Genomic DNA, 19,540 nt, shown 5'->3' with positions numbered 1-19,540 from the left:
AGAACAATGGCTGATCGTTCATACCTTATACAATGGACTCCATTATAACACAAAGATGAGCATCGAAACTGCTGCTGGTGGCGCGTTGATGAAGAAACCTTACCCTGAAGCTTGTGACCTAATTGAGGATATGGCCCAAAACCATTACCAATGGGAAACTGAACGAGCATCAGTAGAGAAAAAGGAGACCTAAGGTGGAATACATGAGATAAGTTATGTGGACATGATGCAAGCGAAAATGGACCCTTTGGCCCTTATGGTCGAATATATTTCTACAAACTCTAACACCGCAGCAGTAGTCCACACAGAGTGTGAACTCTGTGGATCTAAAGGAAACGAATCGGCGGAATGTAACCTTTTGAACAACCTGAACACCGACCAAGTGAATTACTCCCAAGGTAACCCATTTTCAAAAACTTACAAACCTGGATGGAAGAATCACTCGAATTTTTCATATAAAAACCAGAACCTATCCAAAATTTTGCACCTCAAAGACCACAAGGTTTTCAAGCCCAAAAACCGAATCAACCTATGCAAGCTGTGCCCAGAAGCCTAACCTTGAGAAGATCATGGAGATTTTTATATCAGGCCAAACTCAACAAAATAAAGAATTCCTAAACCAGAACATTCACGTAAAAAAATTAAAATGCAATTAGGAACTAAGGTTGATCAGATAATTACTCACAATAAGATTCTTGAAACCCATATCTCATAGGTAGCACAAAACCAAGCCCCACAAACTACACCTGGAGGACAATTCCCTAGACAACCTCAACTCAACCCTCGAGGGCAAGCTAACGCTATCACACTACAAAGTGGGACCGCTTACGAAGGGCCTTATAACCCAACAATGAGCGAGTCCAAAGCTTCTAAAGAAAATATACCTACCAACTAAGGAGGGGAACCCGAAAAACAAACCGGCCAAGAAGGAGAAGCCAAGGATAAAACTTACAAACCACCACCCCCGTACAAACCACCAATCCCATATCCGCAAAGACTTAAACAAACGAAAATCGATAACAAATACCAAAAGTTTATAAAAGTAATTGAGAAGCTTCATGTAGAGATTCCTTTCACCGAAGCCATCACCCGAATTCCATCTTACGCAAAATTTCTCAAAGACATCTTAACCAACACGCATAGGCTTGACGATCCCAAACCCTTGGAATGCAACTTTATTTCTGAGAATAAACTTGCTAAGAAGGAGAAAGACCCTGAGAGTTTTTCTATACCTTGCATTCTAGGGAGTCATGTGATCGACAAAGCTTTCCTTGACTTAGGCGCTAGTGTGAGTTTAATGCCCTTAGTTGCGTGTAAAAGGTTAAACTTAGGAGAATTACAAACAACTAAGATGTCCCTCCAACTAGCTAATAGATCTGTTAAGTATCCTGTAGGCATATTAGAAGACATCCTCGTTAGGATCGGTCAACTTTATATCCCGACAGACTTTATGGTCATGGATATCAAGGAAGACGACGATATCCCTATCCTTTTAGGTAGACCCTTTTTTTTATCAACAGTCGGAGCTATAATAGATGTTAAAAGAGGAAAATTAACTTTCGAAGTAGGAGATGAAAAGATAGATTTTAGTCTTTCAAAGTTCCTGATGGCATCAATCATAGGAGACACATGTTACGCGATTGATATCATAGATGAATGCATAAGGGAATTTGATCAAGAAGAACCTATGATTGAACCATTTTCAAACCCGAATGAAAAGGATGACGAGCTAAAGGAAACGAAACCTCACACTAACGAATGTTTGGCCCTTACTCCAGACCTTTCACTAAACTCTCAAAAACCAGCTCAAGAACTTAAAGAATTACCCAAGAACCTAAAATATGAGTTTTTGGATAAATAAATGAACCACCCAGTAATAGTTATTGCCACCTTAAACCAAGACGAGACAAACCAACTCTTGAATGTTTTACTATGATACCCCTTTGCCTTAGGATACAACATCTCTAATTTAAAAGGTATAAGCCCATCTGTATGTACGCACAGGATCTCGCTAGAGGAGGATTCAAAACCTTCCAGAGAACATCAGAGAAGAATCAACCCTGTAATGAGTGAGGTGGTAAAGAAGGAAATCCTTAAATTGCTAGAAGCTGGTATAATCTATCAGATCTCTGATAGTAAATGGGTAAGTCCTGTACATGTGGTACCCAAAAAAGGAGGCATCACAGTCGTGGAGAACGAGAAGGGCGAGCATGTGGCTAAACGTATAGAAGGCGGATGGCGTATGTGCATAGACTATAGGAAACTCAATAAGGCAACTAGGAAACACCATTTCCCCCTTCCATTCATAGATCAAATGCTTGAGCGTCATACCCATACACCCCGAGGATCAAGAGAAAACAACCTTCACCTGTCCTTACAAAACATTTGCTTACAGACGAATGCCGTTTGGACTCTGCAATGCGCCAGCTACTTTCCAATGTTGTATGATGTCAATCTTCGCAGATTATCTCGACGGAATTATGGAAGCGTTCATGGATGATTTCTCGGTATGTGGGTTTGAGTTTGAGAATTGCCTCATTAATCTTGAGAAAATCCTAGAAAGATGCATAGAAGTTAACCTTGTATTAAACTGGGAGATGTGCCACTTTATGGTTAAAGAAGGCATAGTATTAGGACATATAATATTTGAAAGAGGCATTAAGGTCGACAAAGCAAATATATAAGTGATAGAAAATGTTAACACTCCTAAGACTGTTAGAGAAGTCCAAAGTTTTCTTGGACACGCCGGTTTTTACAGAGGCTTTATCAAAGATTTCTCTAAAATAACAAAACCCCTGACCGACCTTCTGATGAAAGACGTTGAATTCATTTTCAATGAAAAATGTAACGAAGCCTTTAATCATTTAAAACAGGCGCTAATTTCAGCCCCCATTTTACAAACTCCGGATTGGACTTAACCTTTTGAAATAATGTGTGATGCAAGCGATTTCGCTATAGGAGCTGTTTTAGGACAAAGAAAAAATAAGAAATTACATGTGATATATTATGCTAGTAGAACCCTAGATGCCGCTCAACTCAATTATACAACAATAGAGAAGGAACTCCTAGCTGTAGTTTTTGCAATTGATAAATTTAGGTCCTATCTTGTCGGATCTAAGATTATAGTCTATACAGACCATGCAGCTACAAGTAAAAAGGATATAAGATTATAGTCTATACAGACCATGCAGCTACAAGCAAAAAGGATGCAAAACCTAGGTTACTCAGATGGATCCTTTTACTACAAGTAAACGTAGTTGCTGACCATCTTTCCAGACTAGATCATTTGAAGCCAGACCATTTACCTATAAATGATGATTTTACCTATGACAGATTGATAGCTAAGTTAGATACCGTTCCCCTTGAACATGATAGAGACAACCTTGGAACAGTTACAAAGATTAGCAGAGTACCATGGTACGCTGATTTTGTAAATTATCTAGCCACTGATATCATACCACTTGACCTCAATTATCAACAAAAGAATAAGTTCTTTATATATGTAAGACATTTCTATTGGGACGAACCACTCCTTTTTAAAAGAGGAACAGATAACATCTTTCGACGTTGCATCCCGAAAGAAGATGTTAGAAATATCATAGAGCATTGTCACTTTTCACCCATTGGTGGACATTCAATCACATCCAAGACATACGCTAAGATCCTTCAAGCTAGTCTTTATTGGCCAACACTATGGCGTGATGTCCATACTTATATTGTCCGATGTGACCGGTGCCAGCACGTTGGAAACATCTCAAGACGCGACGAAATGCCTTTAAAGCACATCCAAGAAGTGGAATTATTTGATGTTTGGGGTATTGATTTCATGGGACCTTTTCCATCTTCGATGGGAAACAAGTATATTTTGGTAGCCGTCGACTATGTGTCCAAATGGATAGAAGTTATAGCCTCACCCACTAACGACACAAGAGTAGTCATCAAGTTGTATAAAAACAATATTTTCCCCAGATTTGGAGTACCACGGCATGTCATAAGTGATGGTGGATGACATTTTATATCCAGGATATTCGATAAACTCTTAAGAAAGTATGGAGTAAAACACAGAGTAACAACACCATATCATCCCCAGACTAATGGTCAAGTGGAAGTATCAAACAGAGAGATTAAGAAAATCTTGGAAAAAACTGTTTCAATATCCAGAAAAGATTGGTCTGAAAAGCTAACAGAAGCATTGTGGGCTTACATAATTGCTTACGAAACCCCTATTGGAACTACACCACACCAGTTAGTCTATGGAAAGTCATGCTACTTGCCTTTTGAACTTAAGCACAAACCATATTGGGCCATCAAAACCCTGAATTTTGATTACCTAGCATCTGGCGAGAAGTGAATCCTCGATACCCACAAATTGGAGGAACTCCGCCAGAACGCTTACGAGAATGCCATTATAATCAAAGAAAGCACCAAAGCATGGCATGACAAAAGGAAATTCATGATCATCAAGCTATTGACAAGCTAGAGATCAATTAACAAGAGTCGCCACCACGCTTTTATTGTTTCCAAGGGAAAAGGGAAAAAGTACGAACAAAACCCAAACAGTAAGAAGTTTTCAAATAAAAACTAATAAAAGTCAGAGATCACAGGTAAAGGGGTTGGTTACACAGAAGGAAGGTGTTAGCACCCAAAGTGTCCTAGGTACTCCTAGGGAGCCCTTTCTGTGTGCATATGTATTTTGTACAAAGTGATGTTTACAAACAAATGGAATGGGGAAATGAGAAAAGAATTCATTAATTATATTTTTTGTGTTTGACAAGACCTTCGGTCTTGTGCCTACGTACCAACATAAAAATGAGGGATCAAAACTTCGTAGTTCCTGCTATAAATTTCAAAATGGATGCATTGATTTTAACAAAATTTAAGTTTAAAAGGCACAAAGGCCTAAAATGATTTGAATGAGTTAGTTTTTTTGTCTTTTTGAAAGTTTAAGTCAAGTATAGCTAAGTTTTTTCACAAGTTTGATTTAAGAAAATAAATTTGAAAATGGAATGGCATAAGGCCAAAGTTTCTATCTTTTCTTCAAAAGTGGTCAAAGTTTGGAATAAAAGTAGTTCAGACAAAGAAGGTTTTGAAGATGGAGGGAGATATTTTGAAATTAAAGAAATGGGGAGGAGATGAAGAGACTTTCCTATATACAAAAATTAAAAGTTTAAAGTTGAAAAGATTTGACCAAATGGGTAGCAATCTAATGGACAAGTATGTACATAAAAACCCAGGATTCCCTTGGAATCTTAGAATCAAGCAACACACAAATGCACTATTATATCAATCTTGAAGAGAAAAGGCATCAAATAAAGATGGCCTCATCCAAGCTTATCCACTTCATGATCTTCTTCAAAATAGCCGATGCAACAGGTGAATTCCATAAATCACAGGTTCAAAATAACAGCTTCACAATGGTCATGTTGCAGATGAACTGGAGAGGTCTTGAATGATGTATCAAATGAAATTCAAATTGTAAGCACTTGGTTCTTCAACAAGTTGGCATTGGCAAGTCCATTAGCAAAGGAATGTTGCCTAAGTTCTAAGTCCAATTGGGCAAGATCAAACCAACAGTCCACTCAAAATTCTTTTAGGGGCTTTGTTATTATTGTGTACATTAATGGTCAAGGACCAAAGAAGCCAACAAAGTAACACAAAACAAAATATATCACACAATATGGTCCAAATGGACAAAGTGAAAATTACATTAACATAAACAATTAGAATGATATGTATAATGTCAAATGAAATAAAGTGCTAAAAGTAAAGACTTGAAGTTAAAAGTTAATAGTTAGTAAGTCAATAGTTAGTTTTGTTTTGCTTTTGATTTCAAGACATTCTTTGGAGAACACTCAACCCACTTGCCACAAACATGGATCCTTGAACCAAAACATCTTCCAAAGAAAGGAAAGAAGGCCAAGTTTCCACACAATACCATGGAAGAGGGGAGACTTACAATCTCACTAACTAGAATGCTTATGCCTTTTGTGTCACAAATTTAGCACTATGTGATGCGGGTGTTTCGTAAGTATACGAACGCGTCAGAGTAATATAAAAGATTGTCGAATCCACAGAGACAAAGTGTCAATCTATCGTTATCTATTGTTATGGTGTTTATCAAAGGCAATCAATATGGGTGTTTTTGGAGTGTGCAATGAAAAGTAAAGTGTTGAATAAAGATTAATTAATAAAGACGGGTCGAATGTAATTCACGTAATCAATTAATAAACCAAGTACTTGCTAATAGAACTACTCATGGGCAATATTTTCTACTTTGAAAAGAACTAATTTAACAGGAACTTTTGCTTTCGCGTATTCAGAACCGAGTTGTACTCCCTAATCAAACCCTCTTATTGTCACTTATAAAAAGGCGCGCATTGCGTTAGAGTAGTAAACCTATTTTTAAGAAATATAGTATCTTCACTAAGTTGAAAAGTATTATAACCTGGATTTCTCAACCAAAAGAGGTTCTTACGAACCAGACTCTAAACTTATAAACGCATCCGAAAATAGTTTTAAAATCTCTTTTCTTCTTAAATTAAAAACTCCTAATGAACTAAACAAAGCGCTTTCGCTGTTTTTGAAATAGTTAAAAACAATTAAGTTTAGATAGACGTTGGACGACTTTCGATCTCACCCAACGGAATTGAAGTGCGGGAAAACTTAAGTTGAAAGTTAAAATAGACCTTAAGTGTTTCTACGAACAATTGTACGGATTATCGGTTCAATTACGATCCTTACATTCTAACCTTATAGATTTAGTTAGACATGGTAAAGTAAAAGTGCATTAATTTAAATAAAAGTAGTGCGAGTGCGGAAAGTAAATCAAAGTAAAGCGAGTGCGAGAAAATAAATAATTTAAAGCGAGTGCGAGGAAATAAAAAAAAGTAAAGCGAGTGCGAGGAAATAAATAATTTAAAGCGAGTGCGAGAAATAAATAAAGTAAAGTGAGTGCAGGAAAATAAATAAGATAAAGACAAGTAATAAAAACCTGCTCCAATCGGAAGGTTGAATAAATTGCAAAGCGGAAATGAAAATGGCGGCAGGATTAACTTCCTTCCAAAGTGCTCCAAACTCGATTACAGACTCTATCACAGACTTGATTACACAATTGTGGTAACACTCCAATGCGAAGTGATTACCACTTTAAAATACTGAATATATGCCTAAGTGAAACAAAGTTGCTCTGAGTTTGTCTCTGCTCTAAGTTTGGATGATTGTAAAACTGATTTCGAGTTTCTATTTATAATCAAGTAAAAAGATAGAAATGACAAGGATGCCCTTCAACTTGAAAATGGGAAGGAAAATTTTTCCTCTTGTGGCGCCCGCCACAAGGCCATGGCGCCCGCCACAAGGCCAATCTGAGGCGCGTTAGTGGAAGTAGTGGGGAACGTGGAAGTTGAGGGAAGTTGAGCTTTGGACACGTCATGGCAGGGTCTATGGCGCCACCCATGGGGTAGGCCACAAGTACAAAATGCTGAATTTTAGGGTTTTTAACTCTTTATCACTCCTTTTCTCGATCGGGGCTCCGATTAAAGTAAAAACCTGAAAACAAAGGAAAATATAGCAATAACACAACAAATAACAATAAAACAACTAGAATGCATGTGAAATCGGAGTCGAAAATAGGGTAAATTTCAGTGTTATCAAACTCTCCCACACTTAAACCTTTGCTTGTCCCAAGAAAAACATTAAAAAGCTCATAAAAGAAAATTTGTGTAAACGAGTGCTTCAGGTAAAAATTCTAAGTTCAAGTCGGGATGCAGTGATAGGTACTAACTGAGTGAACTAAGGGTATCATGATGACACTAATCCGCAAATACGGACATAAACTTCATTCCTATATTAACCAACCCATATTATCCCACAATACCTAGGCCTTCCTCTTCATCTCTTTTTGTGTCCTTTTCATTCAGGCGCAATCACACTAACCCCGTTATCCGTACATGCTTCGTAGTAGAGTGGCCTGTTAGTGATTATGATCTGAGCATGGGGTTTCTGCCACATAAATATGTGTAAACCCTTTTATTTGACCTAACTGTAGTTGTGGGGGATCGGATCGTAATCCGCCCTACCGAGTTCAGTGCCAGATACCTCTGAACCAACTAACAGTGGGTAAGTTTTTCTTTTTCTTTTTCTTTTTGTTTTTGTAGCAAATTTTTACAATTTTTTGGTTTAAATGACTTTGTGAGGGTCACCTATATCGGAGTTGCCTTTTTTTGCTTTCTTTTAATTTTTTGTTTTGCTGGATCATTCAATTATTTGCATCGGTCCCCTACGTAGAGGATGCGTAGGCCGGAGCTGACTGCTGAGTTAAACTACTGAGGACTTATACGGAAATGATGATTAAGGCCATGATATATGGGGTTTCAGGAGTGGTTCCTATATTTACGAAGTTTGTGGTGCTAAAATAATACTGATGTTTCGTAAAGTTCTCCCAAGTCACCGCATCCTTACTAAAACATGTCTTTAAAACCTGAAAACTTTTGGAATAACACTATTTTCTTTTGCAATTTTTTTTTTCTTTTCGGTGGGGCTAAATGTATGGGGAGGTAGGATTATACTAAAGATCTACTATATTTGGTGACTCGTCAGACTCATGCATTATACTAAAAAGCAAAATAAACAACTAAAAGGAAATAAAAAGAAATAAACTATCTAAAAACAGCAAAGAAAAAGCGATAAAGGAAAAAAAACGAGAAAAACAATAAAGAAAAGGCGATAGAGTCTCCTCCCACACTTAAATCGAACATTGTCCCCAATGTTTAGAAATAAGATAAGGGAAGAGTTACCTGACAACCTATTGCTGACCATTAGTGCCCTCGCCATCCTGAGGTGGATGACGAGATCGGGTACGACGACGGCCTCTCTTATCCATCCACGCCTGCAGGGCATCTTGAGCGGTCCTCACCTCTTGAAGGTTACCCATAATGGAACCTTGAGTGGCTTCAATGAGTGCCATGTGCTGACAGTGGCAGTGCTGTTGACGGGCTTGTGTATCTGTGATCGTTTGCAGGGACTGTAAAACAGTGTCGTAGGACCTGTCTGTCCTCCGATGTGACTCTTGCATGAAGATCATGTTATTTGCCAGTTGTTGTTGGATGGTAGAGAGTAGGTCGTCATGCCTCTGCTCTCTAGCCATGTGGTCACGCCACATCTCCTCCATAATATAAAAGCCAGGAGTGGTACCTGCAGAAGAAGAAGATGGTGCGGTGTGTGGTGGTGAAGGATGATGGGGGGACACATGGGGTATGGGAGATCTCTCTCTCCGATCATATTCATCATCAGTGTCATGTCCCGCCTCATCAGGAATGTTAGGAGGAAGAGGACCCAAAACAGGTGGAGCATCTAAAGCGTAGGTCCAATTCCTTTCATCTCGTACATCTGTACGTCTAGTGCATGATAAAACAACAGATGGGATGGCTAAACCATGAACCATAAGCATATAGCCTCCTTCTCTCCTCAAACGGCACAATTTCATGTCTCTCAAAAATTTTAGGTTAATTGTGCGAGGAGGTAAGGGGTCTAGGGTAGCCATCTCATTGTTCAGGTTAAGCGCCCGAGCAATAGATGTAATCAATCCACCAAAAGAAATCGGTCCCGCTTTATTCAAAGTTAAAGTCATATGAGCAAGCATGAACGGGACCAAATTAATTCGTCTATTTGGGAGGCTTCCTTGTAAAAATAGAAGCTCCCTAGAATTAACCTTATTTGGATTCTCCTGGCCAAAAATAATGCATCCCAACAGATATCTAAAAACTCTGATGGTCGGGTTATGGATAGTTGAGGCAAGAACTCCTTCAAAAGAGTTTATGGAAGTGTTTGATAAACGCTCCCATTAGGAAAATACCTCAACTGACCACTCTGAATCCAAAGGGGCCTCACAAATATCACCTTCCCCATGAGGGATTCCTAACAAGCTGGCTAGTTCGTCGGTACTGAATTCATATTCAACAGCAAACATTCTGAATCTGACATTACCAACTGTGCTAGCAGTGTTAGGGTTGAAAATATAGATTAAGGAACTCAAAAATTCAATTGTCAATCGCTCATAGGTGGGTTCTTTGTTGGAAAAGAAATGATGCAAACCTAAGTTATCTAATAAATGAAATATGCTATGATAGATACCTAAAGTGTAGAGACAATTTTAGTCAACATACCTTGTCGGGAGGATCTCCCGATTTTGCAACCGTTCGATAATTTTTCTTTGTCTATCCCCCGGTTCCCTCCTCGAAGAATGAATCCATTTAACTCCATTTGTCTAGCTCTTGAAAAGTGACGAAGAAGATGAAGTGGAATGTGAAAAGGTTGGATTTTTACGAAATCCGACGGATGAAAATGAAAATGGAAATCGGAAAAATGGTTTGTACGGTGTGGTGATTAGAAAAGTATGAGCTTTTTGTGGGTTCAAGGATGTTTTTCCAAGGTGAAAAAATGGGTTTGGAAGGTTGTAAGGTGTGAAAATGGTGAAGAAAGGGGTTCTGCCCCGACCTTTTACAGACGCTGTGGCGGGCGCCACAGGGTCTATGGTGGGTGCCACAAGGCAAAATCTGGCTGGGCCGGATTTTGGTCCTTTGGTTTGGATAGCATTTGTCTTGTGATTTGCCTAGTATCATTGACTTGCATAGTTTTTATAGAAGTAAAAATAAAAATAAAAATAAAACAAAGATTAAATATTAGACTAATAAATAAATAAACAACTAAAAATAAAAAAATGCAAATACGAGAAAAAATAAAACTAGAAATATCAATGTATAAACGTAGTTTATGTAATATCAATGTATAGATGTAGTTTATATAATATTCCAAATGCGATAATATAAAATGAGTTATGTAAATATGAGAAAAAATAAAATAAAAGAAAGATAAAATAAGATGGAATGGTGAGATCATATAGTAGGGATGTCGCCTTCCTTAGAGGATCCACGGAGCATGGCTACCTCCTCCCTGAGCTCTGCGATCTTCTGATATAGACAGTCGGCTTCAGTAACATGGGTGAGATCAGACACTCCCATCTGTAAAGTGAGGTCAACCACCTCCTGTCTAAGCTCTGCGATCTCTCTACGGCACTCAGCAATCTGAGTGCGGATGTCGGGGGTCTGCAATGAAAGATTATTAGAGAAAACAGTGATTCTGGGAGATGGTGGTGTAGGCGTGTATTCAGCAATGGGTGGTGATCTCGGCTCCTCGACGGTCTCTCCCTGGCCCTCCAGAGCATAACTCCAATTCGCTGGATCATGCACACTGGTCATCATAGGATCTGGCAGTGTGAAATAGTGGATAGCCTCGCTATCGACCAACAATCGGAACTGACATGGGTGGAAAGAGGCTCTCCTCATCAACCCTCTGGTCAAACAGAAGTCGATGTCCATGGTAGTGTACCCATAGTAGATCCGGAGATGTGACAGCTTACGAGACAGACCTAAAGCGACAACAATCTGCGTGATGATTCCGCCCACATGGATGACTCCTTCGGTAGATCTGGAGATACCGTTGAGACTGTATAATAAAAAGTTCCCACATGCTACTGGGCGAGACTAGGATGCACAAAATAATAGGAAGATCTCCTCTTCACTCAGTAGTGTCTCTGCATCCGGTCTTCCCATGAAGGAATGTGCTAATATCATCTGAAAGTATCTAAAGGCGGGGTTATGTATAACATGAGACAGCTGCGTAGATGGATCTTCGCTTCCGCCACTTGATATATCACTCTAAAACTTCTCCACCTCCTTACCCAGAAAATATCCCATAGGTGTCTCTAGGATAGCATCAGGAGTGGTTTGGAAATCCAATAGGTTGCCGAACTCTTTCTGGCTGAAAGAGTACTCAACTCCAAAGAGCCTGAAAGCAGCATACCCATCTGGTCCAGAGTATGGGTCATAGTCGAATGAACTCAGGAACTCCAATGTCAGGTTCCTGTAGGTGTTACTCAAGTCATCAGCAAACTCGTCCCAGTGAAGCTGGTGGCTAAGGAATCGGATACTCGACTCGATGCCCAGTGCCTCCATACAGTGCTGATCAGGATAACGTGTGGGTGCCATAGGGCGCTGATACAGAGCGATGTAGCGCTCTCTCTGAGCATTATCTCTATAGGCCACGTGCATGTCATCGAAATCCTGCATCCTATAAAAGTTAAGAAAGTGATCCTGAAAGTGCAAACCATTCAAATTTTAGTCTCAATGCAAAATATGATAAAATAAAATAAAAATAAAATTAAATAAATGCGAAAAAGTAAAATGAAAGAAAAACCATGGGTTGCCTCCCACGCAGCGCTTGTTTAACATCATTAGCTTGACGATTAGAATTTATACATCTATAGTAGTAGGAATCGGTGGATCGATTAGGATGTGGCTTGAGTAGTAGTCTGGAATGTCTCCTCCTTCGTAGAGCTTCAGTCTTTGTCCATTTACAATTAATGGACTACAGGTTTCGTTCTTGATTTCTACGGCTCCGGATCTCAGAATCTTGGATACTTCGAAAGGACCAGTCCATCTTGAACGTAGCTTTCCAGGGAAGAGTCGTAACCTAGAGTTGAAAAGGAGAACATGATCGCCTATATTGAAGTTTTTCTTTACTATTCTTTTGTCGTGATAGGCTTTTGTCCTCTCTTTATATATTTTTGCATTCTCGTAGGCAGATTGCCTAAGTTCTTCTAGTTTATGAATGTCTAGGGTATGCTTTTCTCCAGCGGCTAGGTAGTCTAAATTCAAAGTTTTAATGGCCCAATAGGCCTTATGCTCTAATTCGAACGGTAAGTGACAGGATTTTCCATAAACTAGTTGATAAGGAGTAGTTCCTATAGGGGTTTTGAAAGCGGTTCTATAGGCCCATAAAGCATCTTGAAGCTTCTGAGACCAGTCTCTCCTAGAAATAGAAACAGTTTTCTCTAGGATTTGTTTTATCTCCCTGTAAGACCCCAATTTTGACCCTAAGATCCCTCATGGCATCATAACATTGCATTTGCATTGCCTCAAGGATCTTTAGCATCTTGGTTCCCTTTGCCTTTGGGTGGGACTCCTTGTGATTGGTTTGAGATCACCAAGCATGCTTGAATTATACATCATTGTTTCTCTTACTTTTGTTTACTAACCAAAAGCACAAAAATGTGTCACTAACATCTTTTGTTTGAAGCTTGAGTATCATCCAAGACACTTTGTGGGTTCTATTTAGATGCTCAGTCAACACAAGGGAATGACTTGAGATACTTCCAACAGGTTCAAATGGGGTTTATTCGTCAGTCAAAACGTTAATCTTGAAGGAGCAAAAGTTTGTTCATGAGCTGTCATGCTCGCTAGGCGAGTAGAATGGGTCGCTTAGCGAGTCCCATGAAAAGCCACCAGAATCACCTACGCTCAGAGGAATTTCTTGAACTGACATGCTCGTTAGGCGAAGCCCACGTGTTTTTAAAATAAAATAAAATAAAATAATAGTAATAATAATAATAATAAATAAATAAATAAAATATGACAGAAAAATTTTGGACTTGCGCCTCTTTCATTTGAGCCCACAGTTCCACAAAAATCAGGTTATAAATTCAGAGTTTCAGTGAAACAAAAGGAAATTCTATTCCTATTATCCTGGAAGGGAAAAAGATAGTGAGAGAAGAGCTAACAGAGTTCAGAGCAACCTCCAGAGACTGAAGGGAACTCATCGGCAAAGAACCAATTCCCTCTCATATAAACCCTAAGAGTGCTTTGCAAACCCAATCGTGCCATTCAATTTCATCGGTCTCTCCAATCAGGTTTGCCCTTATTCATATTACTTTATGCTTTTAATTTGAATGCTCTGAATGTATGAGGTATTATGGGTGAATTTGATACCCTTTTGATGCATGTGTTTGACAAGAGGTTTAGGCCTCCTACCCTTGGTTGCTTTTTGTGAGCTTTTTGTGAATTTTAATGGCATGATTCATGTGGTTACATTTTGATTTGGGGGAAACTCTTGATTACCCTATCTTGTTTCTCTAACCTGTTTGTTGAGTTTTGTTTTGTGAGGGCTCATATGACTCTTGCAAAGATGGCTTGCCTGGTGTTCCACTTTATTTGTGGGATACCACCTGGAGGTTTATTCCGATTACCTGTACTGACTCACTTTCTTTGATGGTGCTAGCTTAAGAGATCTCTGGGTTTCTTATCTCTTTAATTGCTGTTACTTCGGATCTTTATCCGTACGGTAGATCTCTCGATCCCTTTACTTTTCCCGCATGTTACCGATTTCTTAGGTTTCGTATAGCCTCTCGTGGCATGTCATTTAAGGTAGCGCGGTTCCTTCATCTAGGACTGCCTTTTTTGCATGAGCATCCTTAAACACCCCAAACTCATTGATTTTTATTCTCCTAAGAACACGTTATCTCCTTCTACTACAGGCGAGTAAGTCTCCAAAGGTCGAGCATCCAGTAGATTGCGTAGTAACTTCGTTCACCCCAAAACACAACCCTTACCCCATAGGTGGTCGAACTACGTTTTGCTTTGATTTTCATCCTAGATGAGATACGTAGGCATAAGACGCGATGTCTTAGCGAGCACACTCCTCTTTAACCCATAGGTAGCCGAGCTACGAAGACTCTGATTCTCAGATTCAGGTAAGATACGTATGCAGTGGATGCGACGTCCGTGCGAGTCATTTTCTTTTGACCCTTCTTTTAGTAAGTAGTACATTATATAAAGATACACACTTTTCTCATCCCTTCAATCATGTTTGCACAAATAAATTTTAAAAAAAAAACAACAACCTTTGCAACAAATGTGAAAAGGGCTCCCTAGGAGTACCTAGGATGCTTTGGGTGCCTAATACCTTCCCATTGCATAACCAACCCCCTTACCCAGATCTCTGACAGTTTTACTAGTTTTTGATTCAATAAAACTTTTAGGTTTTTCTTCGCTTTCTAACCATTCCTTTGGATAAATAGAAGTGCGGTGGCGACTCGACTTGTATGATTTACCTTGGATTTAGTCAATATCTCTAATGGTAACGAATACCCCGCTACACTCCCTATTAGATACTTCTACTAGGCCACTAGTTTGTGGATGGAATGGTGTTGCTACTCTATGCCTAACTCCATATTTTCTTAAAAGTTTGTCAAATATTCTCGATATGAAGTGTGATCCTCCATCGCTTATGACTAAACGTGGTGTTCCAAATCTAGGGAATATATAGTTTTTAAATAATTTAATTACTACCCTAGTGTCGTTTGTGGGTGCAGCTATAGCTTCAATCCACTTAGACACATAGTCTACAGCTACTAAGATATACCTGTTTCCTAAGGATGGTGGGAAAGGTCCCATGAAATCTATACCCCATACGTCAAAGAGTTCTACTTCCTGAATGTTTCTTAGAGGCATTTCATCACGCCTTGAAATGTTTCCAGTGTGTTGGCATCTATCACACTTGACAATGCAAGCATAGACATCACGCCACCTGGTAGGCCAGAATAGGCCAGCTTGAAGAATCCTGGCGTATGTCTTAGAGATGCTCGCATTTCCACCATAAGGTGCAGAATGACAATGCTCGATAATACTATTTACCTCTTCTTCTGGAACGCAACGGCGAAAAATGCCATCTTTACCCCTTTTGAAAAGGAGCGGTTCATCCCAATAGAAGTTTCTCACATCGTGGAAGAATTTCTTCTTGCGGTGGTAGTCAAGATCAGGGGGTACTATATCAGCAGCTAGGTAATTAACGAAGTCTGCATACCAGGGTACGTTACTTATTGCTAAGGAATTTTGGGGATGCTCATGAGGACTTAGGTTATTATCTTCAATGGTTTCTACTCTAGCTATTAGCCTATCATAGGCGAAATCATCATTTATGGGTACTAGTTCTCGTTTTAGATGTTCTAGCCTAGAAAGATGATCGACTACTACATTTTCAGTGCCTTTTTTATCTCTTATATCTAAACCAAACTCTTGTAGTAATAGAATCCATCGGAGTAACCTGGGCTTGGCATCTTTTTTACTTAATAGGTAACGAGTGGCAGAATGATCGGTGTAAACTATAATTTTTGCTCCTACTAGATAAGATCTAAATTTGTCTATAGAGAAAACTACAGCGAGTAATTCCTTTTCAGTTGTTGCATAGTTAAGTTGGGCAGCATCTAGGGTTCTACTGGCATAATAAATGGCATTTATTTTTTATCTTTCCTTTGTCCTAGAACGACTCCAACTGCATAATCACTAGCATCGCACATTATCTCAAAAGGTTCCGACCAATCAGGTGGTTTCATAATGGGTGCTGAGATCAATGCTTGCTTTAAAAGATTAAATGCGTCATTACATTTTTCATCGAAAATGAATTCAACATCTTTCATTAAAAGTCCAGTTAAAGGTTTGGTTATTATGGAGAAGTCCTTAATAAAACGCCGGTAGAATCCAGCGTGTCCAAGAAAGCTTCGGACTTCTCTGATGGTTTGTGGTGGTTTTAGGTTTTCTATAACTTCTATTTTAGCTTTATCTACCTCTATACCTTTTTCGGAAACTATATGTCCTAAAACTATTCCTACGGTCACCATGAAATGACATTTTTCCCAGTTTAGCACGAGGTTCACTTCCACGCATCTCTCCAGGATTTTCTCAAGGTTAGCAAGATAATTGTGGAAATCAAATCCGCAAACCGAGAAATCATCCATAAACACTTCCATGATACCATCTAGGTAATCTGCAAAGATTGACATCATGTAGCGTTGGAAAGTAGCTGGGGTATTACAGAGGCCGAATGGCATTCGTCTGTAGGCAAAAGTTCCATAAGGGCATGTAAAGGTAGTTTTTCCCTGATCTTCGGGGTGGATAGGTATTTGGAAGAATCCAGAGTATCCATCTAGATAACAGAAGTAAGAGTGTCTGGCTAGACGCTCCAACATTTGGTCTATAAATGGTAAAGGGAAATGATCCTTCCTAGTTGCTTTATTTAATTTTCTATAATCTATACACATCCTCCATCCTCCTTCTAATCGTTTTGCTACATGTTCGCCTTTATCGTTTTGCACGACCGTGATGCCTCCCTTTTTAGGTACTACATGCACAGGGCTCACCCACTTACTATCCGAGATCTGATAGATTATACCTGCCTCAAGTAACTTAAGAACTTCCTTTTTAACAACATCACTCATTATAGGGTTTATTCTTCTCTGATGTTCCCTGGAGGGTTTTGAATCTTCTTCTAGCGAAATCCGATGCATGCATACGGATGGGCTTATACCTTTCAGGTAAGAGATATTATATCCTAAGGCTGAGGGATATCTTCGTAGAACGTCTAAAAGTTGGTTTGTTTCCTCTTGGCTCAAGGTAGCACTAACTATAACTGGACGGTTCATCTCTTCATCGAGGAACTCATATCTCAGGTTCTTAGGCAGTTCCTTAAGTTCTAAGGTTGGTTTCTTAGGGCATGGCATAGGATCTGGAGTAAGGGATAAACATTCGTAAAGGTTATCATCGATGTAGGGTTTCTTAAAGTCATCATCTTCCCTTATTAGAGTTGATGGTAACTTAATTGTTTTTATAATTTCTTTTTGTTCTAATTCTCTAACACATTCATCAATGATATCTAAGGCATTACACGAGTCTCCCATCACAGGTGCCATAAGAAATTTCGAAAGTATAAATTCTATTTTCTCGTCACCTACCTCAAATGTCAACTTTCATTTCTTGACATCTATTATGGCTCCTGCAGTCGATAAGAATGGTCTACCTAGAAGGATTGGTATATCATTGTCCTCTTTGATGTCCATGACAACAAAATCAGTAGGGATAAATAACTGACCTATCCTAACAGGGACATCTTCTAAAATGCCTATCGGATATTTAACAGATCTATCGGCTAACTGAAGTGACATCTTAGTGGGCCGTAATTCTCCTAAGTTTAACCTCTCACAAACTGCTAAATGCATTAGGCTCACACTAGCTCCTAAGTCTAGAAAAGCTTTTTCGACGACATGATTACCCAAAAGGCAAGGAATGGAGAAATTTCCAGGATCTTTGTCTTTCTTTGCTAATTTTTCCTCGGAAATAGCATTACATTCCAAAGGCTTCGGATCATCAAGTCTACGTTTTTTGGTAAGGATGTCTTTGAGAAACTTTGCATAAGAAGGTATTTGGGTGATGGCTTCTATGAAAGGGATTTCTACATGAAGTTTTTCTATAACTTTAATACATTTTTGATACTGTTTATTGATCTGGGTTTGTTTGTCTCTGCGGATATGGGATAGGTGGTTTATATGGCGGGGGTGGTACGTAAGTTTTATCTTTAGGTTCTTCTCCTTTTTCTTGACCTTCCTGGTTTTCAGATTCCTCTGGTTCCTTTACTTAGTCTGGGGGCTTGGTACATTCCTTAGAAGTTTCGGGTTCACTCAATCTAGGGTTTGGTGGCTCATCATAAGCGTTCCCACTTCGTAGGGTAATGGCATTGGCTTATCCTCTCGGATTTTGTTGAGGTTGTCCAGGGAATTATCCTCCAGGTGTAGTTTGAGGGGCTTGGTTTAAAGCTACCTGAGAGATCTGGGTTTCAAGCATCTTGGTATGAGTAACTATTTGGTCAACCTTGGTTCCTAACTGAGTAATCAATTCGTTAACATGAATGTTTTGGTTCATGAACTGCTTGTTTTGTTGGGTTTTGAGCGGTGATAAAATTTTCCGTAATTTTCTCAAGGCTCGGCTTTGGTGGTACAGGTTGCATAGGTTGATTTGTTCTTGGGGCTTGATAACTAGGTCTCGGAGGTGCATTATTTTGGTCAAGGGTTATTGTTTTTATAGGAGAAGTTCGGGTGATTCCTCCGTCTAGGGTTATAGGTATACGAGTATGGGTTCCCTTGGGTGTAGTTCACTTGCGTAGAGTGGGTTTCGTTTAATAGACTGCATTCTGCAGATTGGTGTCCTTTGGTTCCGCATATCTCACAATCCGACGAAACTGCGGCTACAATATTCGGGTTTATGCACATATGTTCGACTTTAAGGGCTAATGCGTCCATTTTAGCTTGCATCATGTCTATAGAGCTTAGTTCATGCATCCTCCTTGGGCTTCCTTCTTTTCTACTGTCACTCGTTCGACTCCCCATGATTGATGGTTTTGAGCCATATCTTCAATGAGGGCACTAGCTTCAGGATAAGGTTTGTTCATCAGAGCACCGCCTACGGCAGCGTTGATGGTCATCTTTGTGTTGTAATGAAGTCCATTATAGATGGTTTGAATGATTAACCAATTTTCTAAGCCATGATGTGGGCATGCTCTTAACAACTTTTTATATCTCTCCCAAGCTTCGAACAACGATTCTCCTTGGTTTTGGGTAAATCTAGTTATATGGTTTCGAAGAATGGCGGTCTTACTCGGGGGAAAGTATCTAGCAAGAAAAACTCCTATAAGGTTATCCCAAGTCGTAATAGAATTGGGTGGAAGGGAATCTAACCATGATAGGGCTTTATCTCTGAGGGAAAAAGGGAATAATCTTAAACGTATTGCCTCAGGAGAAGCTCCATTGGTTTTAAAAGTGTCTACTAATTGAAGAAATATTTTTACATGTTGGTTTGGATTCTCGGTGGCGAGACCTGCGAAT

At 39.3% G+C, this 19,540-nt stretch overlaps 1 non-coding gene across 1 annotated transcript; it reads left to right on the top strand.

Annotated features, from left to right (window-relative positions):
- Nucleotides 1-19,195: 19,195 nt before the first annotated feature.
- On the top strand, nucleotides 19,196-19,302 carry LOC127099606 (small nucleolar RNA R71). The gene has a single exon (XR_007794090.1). It is a non-coding gene; the product is annotated as a small nucleolar RNA R71 (small nucleolar RNA).
- The last annotated feature ends 238 nt before the right edge of the window (nucleotides 19,303-19,540 follow it).

Source organism: Lathyrus oleraceus, chromosome 6 (genome assembly GCF_024323335.1).
Source record: "Lathyrus oleraceus cultivar Zhongwan6 chromosome 6, CAAS_Psat_ZW6_1.0, whole genome shotgun sequence".
Lineage (NCBI taxonomy): Eukaryota > Viridiplantae > Streptophyta > Magnoliopsida > Fabales > Fabaceae > Lathyrus > Lathyrus oleraceus.
The sequence above is the reverse complement of the archived record's forward strand: the minus strand, read 5'-3'. Positions and strand labels throughout refer to the sequence as shown.